The 6,289-nt window shown below is 35.3% G+C and overlaps 1 pseudogene; it reads right to left on the bottom strand.

The window, feature by feature from the left end:
• Nucleotides 1–751: 751 nt before the first annotated feature.
• LOC125110872 (phosphomannomutase 2-like) lies at nt 752–6,061 on the bottom strand (annotated as a pseudogene).
• Nucleotides 6,062–6,289: the final 228 nt, after the last annotated feature.

Raw genomic sequence — 6,289 nt, 5'->3', positions numbered from 1 at the left:
CCAGCCAGGCTATTCAAGGTCTAGAGAGTACAGAGTTGACCTGCCTGCTATGAGAGTTGAGTGCAAACTACTTGGGGTCAGTAGTCACCTGGCTGATTATCTGTTGGCAGTTCATGCTGAGGTCTGCCTCTCTCAAATAGATAGCAGGACTGGAAAACTAAGAGGGGATGCAGTAATTTAGCATAATACGAACCCAATTATCACAGTCCCCTCAGTTTCAAAGCTCTCAAGCTGACAGCCAGGAGGAAGCTTCTTTTCAGAAAGTGTTTTTGAACTTTTGTTCCAGGGTGGAATGCTTATAATTGTCCTGTCATTTCTTTCTCATCACACATTTCTTGTTCTATTATTGAGGCAAGGGGTCCAAACATAAATATCTGTGACATTATCACAATAACCATGTTGTTTCTCCATCTTTCTAGAATGACAGGAAGTTTCCAAAAAAACCTATGCATACTCTGACTGCAAATATGGAGTTGGAAGATGAAATCTATTGCTGGGGTTATTCCTTTGTGCCATTCTTAACAGGTCTTTCTCTCTTATGACTTCTTCTGGTATTGGAGGCTTCATGTGTTTGGGGGTAGAAGGTTATTTCCCTGGGGAGTGAGGATACAACTGAACCCTGTGGAGAGCCTGGCCAGGGCTGAAGATGAAGGGTAGCCATGCGAAGGTGGGACCTAAGATTTGGCACCTGGATGACCATGTCAGGCTCATTAGCTGAGGCTCCCTCTCCTTCCCTCTGTGAAAAGGATCTTTAGGACAAGATCTCTTCACAGATCTTGTGTGTGTCTGCAGGCCCAGACTCGGTGTAGTCTATAGTTCTCAGGTCTGAGATGATATCATGGCCATTCCCACCTGCCATGGTTTGGTCTCCAAAGAAAGAAATGGTCTTATAACCATAATTTTACACATGTCCCAGGAAATACCTCTTGTTCTAGCCATTAGGAAAGACATCAACCTGATCTTGCCTCCTATAGAAAACATGAGGCCTTTATTAGCAAACTCATTCAACAGGTCTGCTACACATTTCTGTCTTATATTTTCTTTTTTAATAGAGTGTTTAGAACTCCATGTGTCTTTTGGTATTTCAACAGAGCACACATTTAACATCCAGTTCAGAATTTCAGAATTTTCAGAAGAAAGTACCCCTCTCTTCAGGAGTTTGATTTTGCAATGTAGCTCAGTCATTGATTAAATTTTTGATTAGGGCCTCAACCACACCAAGATAACCTTGAATATTCTGTTTATATAATAGTTACCTACCTTGGTATGCTACCAAGCTATTTCTTGGAGACACATAATCATATTTTTCAACCACGCCATTTCCAGTTGCTCCTGCAATTTTAAATATTTAAAATAATTGACTATTTTTAGTATTCCATTTTATCTCCTGTATAGGATTTTATTATTCATTCTTTTGATTAGTTTTATCATGGTTATTTTAGGGATTACAATATGCTTAACTTTTCATCTACCTTGAGTTAAAATTTTACCACTTCAAGTAAAGCAAGAATTATTTCCAATCTCATTTTCTTCAGCAAGATTCACTTTCTGTAGTGACCCTTGCAGTGCTGCTCTGTTAGTCACCAACTCTCTTGAGATTTGTTTACCTAAATGTTTCTTAATTTTGCCTTCCTTTTAAAGAATACCTTCATTGTGTATAAAATTCTAGACAAATGTGCTTTGTTTTTTAAGCACTTTGAAGATGTCATTTCCTTGTATTCTGCCCTCCATTATTTCCGTTGAGAAATTAGCTGTTCTGTTTATTGTTTCTCCACTGTATGCATTGCTTGCTCTCTCTCTCTCTCCCTTTTCTTTTCTTTTTTTTACTTGTTGCTTTAAAGATGTTGTCTTTATATCTCATTTCTAGTAATTTAACTATGCTACAACATGGTGTGGTTTTTATTATATTTGTTCAGCTTGGGATTTCCTTCTTCTTGGCTCTGTGATGTTTTAGAAAGCTATGAGAAAATTTAATTTTAATATGTCAATATTCTTTCATTCCCATTTTCTCTCCTCCTCTTTGGACACCAATTATACATTGTTATTCTCCCCTCGGTCCTTGTGGCTCAGTTTATTTCTTCAATCTTTTTTTTTTTCTGTGCTTCAGATTAGATCAGAAAGTTTCTATTAATTAGTCTTCAAGTACAATGACTCTTTTCTCTGTATTTTTCTTCCCATCCAATGTTGTATGTTTTTAGTTCTAAGATTTATGTATCTGTCCTGAAATTCCTTATCTCTTCAGCATTCTATTCTTCTTTTGCTATAAATTATTTTATATATGCATATTTAGGGCCTCATTTGCAGCATATGGAAGTTTCCAGGCTAGGGATAGAATCAGAGCTGCAGATACCCGCCAATGCCATAACCAAGGCAATGCAGGATCCTTAACCCAATGAACAAGGTCAGAAATTGAATCCACATCCTCATGGATACTAGTTGGGTTCTTAACCCTCTGAGCCACAATGGGAATTCTCTATTTAGCATATTTCTAATAGTTGATTTTGAAGTCCTTGTCTGCTAATTCCAACAGATGTGCCATCTGAGTATCTTTTTCTATGCACTTGCTTTTTCATTACATATAGATTCCATTTTCCTGCCTTGTCACATGCCTAATTTATTTATTTATTTATTTATTTTGCTTTTTAGGGCCATACCTATAGCGTATGGAGGTTCCCAGGCTAGGGGTCAAATAGGAGCTACAGCTGCTGGCCACAGTCACAGCCACAGCCACAGCAATGCCAGATCTGAGCCACATCTGCAAACTATACCACAGCTCATGGCAATGCTGGATCCTTAACCCCATGCTTATTATTTTTTAATTACATATTAAACATTACAGATGATATATTGTAGGAAATTTTGATTTTGTCACCTTCATCAGAAGAGTGTAGAATTTTTCTACCTGGAAGTTAAATTATTGGTGGATCTTTTTTATCTTTTGAAACCTTTTGTTTTAGGCTGTATTAGGATGAATCTATATTTATTCAATGTTTCCTACAATGTAGCTCTATATTTTGAGAAACACTTTAACTCCTAAAATATTGGCCAATCTGTGTTTCACTGGTGTTGAAATGTTTGCTATGTGAGCTGTTCAAGCACCTTTAAGATTCTGGCATATTTTCTTTTTTCTTTTTTTTTTTTTTTAGCATTTTTTACTTTCTAGTGTGACATTAATTCCCAGGTTCATCTCTTACTTTCCCTGTCCCATACCTGCATTCAGTCAGTGAGAAATTGGAAATCAGCCATAAGGGGTTGTGTTTCACCTCAGTGATTAATAGTATTTTAAAACAACAGTGGTGCTGTGTATCCTTGTGTTCATGATATAGCATTATTTCTGGACCCTTTCAGTGAAAGGAATAGAAAAAAACTTTAGATGACCTCATGGGTATTTCCACTTCTGCCCATAAAGTGCTGCTCTGAGAATGGTTTTGTTGCCATAAACAACTAAAAAAACATATATCTCAACAGATTTCAGACATTATAAAACAGCCAGAACAGGACTGGGGTTCTTGAGAGAAAGGAAACAAAATCCAGCATTAGGTTTTACATAGGTTACTTTCTGAAGTTGGTGTCGGGAAAGGAGAACCAAACCAAGCCATATAACCTCAAAGAGCTGAAGAGCCAGAAGTCAGGGAAGAAGCAGGCTGAGGAGGCTCAGTGAGTGGGGAAAGGGCACTTTGGAGGATCTCAGAGAGGCCTTCTTGAATATGGGGTGGCCTTCCATGAGGTATTTGGGGTAATACAAATCTAGAGGTCGAAAATGACAAAACTGGAAATAAATTTAACTTCATAGGGCATATGGGATAGGTCACTCATGGGCATCAATTTAGAAATTGCGCCAAATAAGCTGCGGACTAAAGACTTCTCTGAAGAACTCACAAGGCTTCATATTCATTCCCCAAAGGATCAAATCTCCTGCAAGTAGCTTACCTACATGCCAGAAAAAAATCCAAACCTCATTAAAGAAATAAAACCAAATCCATCATCCAATAGTGATCTTATTTTTCAAGCTCCAACACGAAATTACTAGGTATGCAAATAAGCGGGAAAAAAATTTGGTCTATAACCAGCAGGAAAATGAATGAAAAGAAAAAGATGCAGAAATGACACAGGTGAGGAAATTAGCTGACAAATGTATTAAAATAGCTAATGTTGTTCCCCAAATGCTCAGAATATAAACAAAAGTATGAATATGATGAGGAGAGAATTAGAAGACAGCAAAAAAAAGACCATAGATTTTTAAGAAGAAGACCATAAAACTTTTAGGGGTACAAAACAATATTTGAAATAAATGATACACTGGATGGTATTAATAGCAGATTAAATGCCACAAAAAAGATCAGTGTGCTTGGAGACATAGTAATAGGAGGAAGCATAAAGGGAATAAGGCCTGAAGGTAGAAGAAAAAATATTTGAAGAAATAATGGCCAAGGAATATCCTAAGGATATTTTAACCCAAGGATAAAAGAATTTCGACAAATCCTATCAGCATAAATAGAAAAAAAGTACATCAAGGTCATTCTTTGAAAACCTTTGAAAAAGAAAAAAAATCTTTAACTTTTAAAACTCAATAAAGATTTAGTGAAACCATGCAAGTGTAGACTGTGTTGAATCTTTACTAGATCAGTTTGCTTGCCAAAAAATAACAGAAAGATCCAGAATTACCAGATCAAAGGATAAGTGAAGTGCTAAAATAAAGAGATGACAACATAAACAACTAATAAGGAGTTATTGACCAATAATTGTCCTGCCTGAGGCAATATGTGTTTTTATCACTCTATTATTCATATTAATGAGTTTTTAATGTGTTTATATTTTCTTGTAAGTTGAGACTTGTAAGTAGCTGGACCTTAAAAAACTCTGTATACATTTATGATTTGATGACATACTATTTTTAGCATCTCCTGGAGATACTGCAAAATTAATAATGTCACATATATGATATAAAGAGTCTTGTCACTGAATTTGCTGCTTGAACAACTTTACTTTAAAAAAAGTGTATAAACTACATGGTGGCATTTAATGAGTTGAGACATTGGCAATAATATTAACCTTCCAAAATAATTTATGCAGAAAGAGGTGTTTTCTAAATAACATTTTAAATATTCCATTGAACACAATGAATTTTTAAAATCTAAGTCTATACACATTTAACTGTTTATCCACCTACCCATACATTGATCCATTTACCTTTTTGAGAAAGCTACATCGATTATAATTACTATGCACTTATGGAAAATATTCTGAATTAACTAGGAAAACATAAACATGAATATTTCACTTAGCAAAAGTCTAGTAATAATCTGTCACATTTACATTATGTTTTATGTTTTACAAAGTGCATTTATACATATTATTTCATTAGATGGTCACAACCCTGCGAGATAGGAGAGCTGATATGATGCCCCCTACTTTAAATATGATAAATATAACTTACAGAGGAAAAAGAGATTTGCTTAGAGTCAAGTGGTTAGTATCAGCTTTAAATCAGCTATTTTGGTTGCTCTCCTAGTGTTTTTTCTATCACAACACAAAATCTCTTTAGAAACAGATACAAATTTGTATACTGCCCATACATTTACTATGTTCTCACTGAAAGTAAAAATGTGTTCTATTTACAAGTTATTAAATATACAATTAAATTTAATTGCATTTAGGTATTTCTTCTGTGTGATTAAGTCTCTTACCATTGAAGTGCTGTCACAGGAACTAAAACCACAATAGTAATGGACATTGATTTAGATAGTATATTAGATTTCTACTGCTACATAATGAGTGACAAATATAGCACCTTATAACTACACTCATTTGTCATTTCACAGTTTTGGTAGGTCAGAAGTGTGACATGACATAGATGAAATCCCTCTTTGTATTACAAGGCCAAGATCAAAGTGTCAGCAGGGCTGCAATTCAATGTAGGGCTTGGGGTTCATTTTCGAGATTATTAGTTATTGGCAGAATTTACTTCTTTCTCATGTTTACCATGTGGTTCCTTCCATCTTCAAGGCAGCAGTAGCAGGTGAAGTCTTTCTCATGCCTCAAATCTTTCTGAATTACCCATTATCGACATCTCTCTGATTTCCTTCTCTGCTTTTAAGAGCTCATGTAATTACATTAAATGGGTAATCCCAATAATATTTCTATCTTAAAGTAAACTGATTAATAACCTTAATTACATCTCCAAAGTATTTTTTTCCATGCAATAATTTGACACGTAATATACCATGTAGCATATTCACTGGAGTAGCACTAAAAGCAAAGGTCATGGGGACAAAATTCTGCCTAATGT

The sequence above is a fragment of the Phacochoerus africanus genome, chromosome 1 (assembly GCF_016906955.1).
Source record: "Phacochoerus africanus isolate WHEZ1 chromosome 1, ROS_Pafr_v1, whole genome shotgun sequence".
In the NCBI taxonomy this organism is placed as follows: domain Eukaryota; kingdom Metazoa; phylum Chordata; class Mammalia; order Artiodactyla; family Suidae; genus Phacochoerus; species Phacochoerus africanus.
Note: the sequence above shows the minus strand (reverse complement) of the source record. Positions and strands in the feature narration are given on the sequence as shown.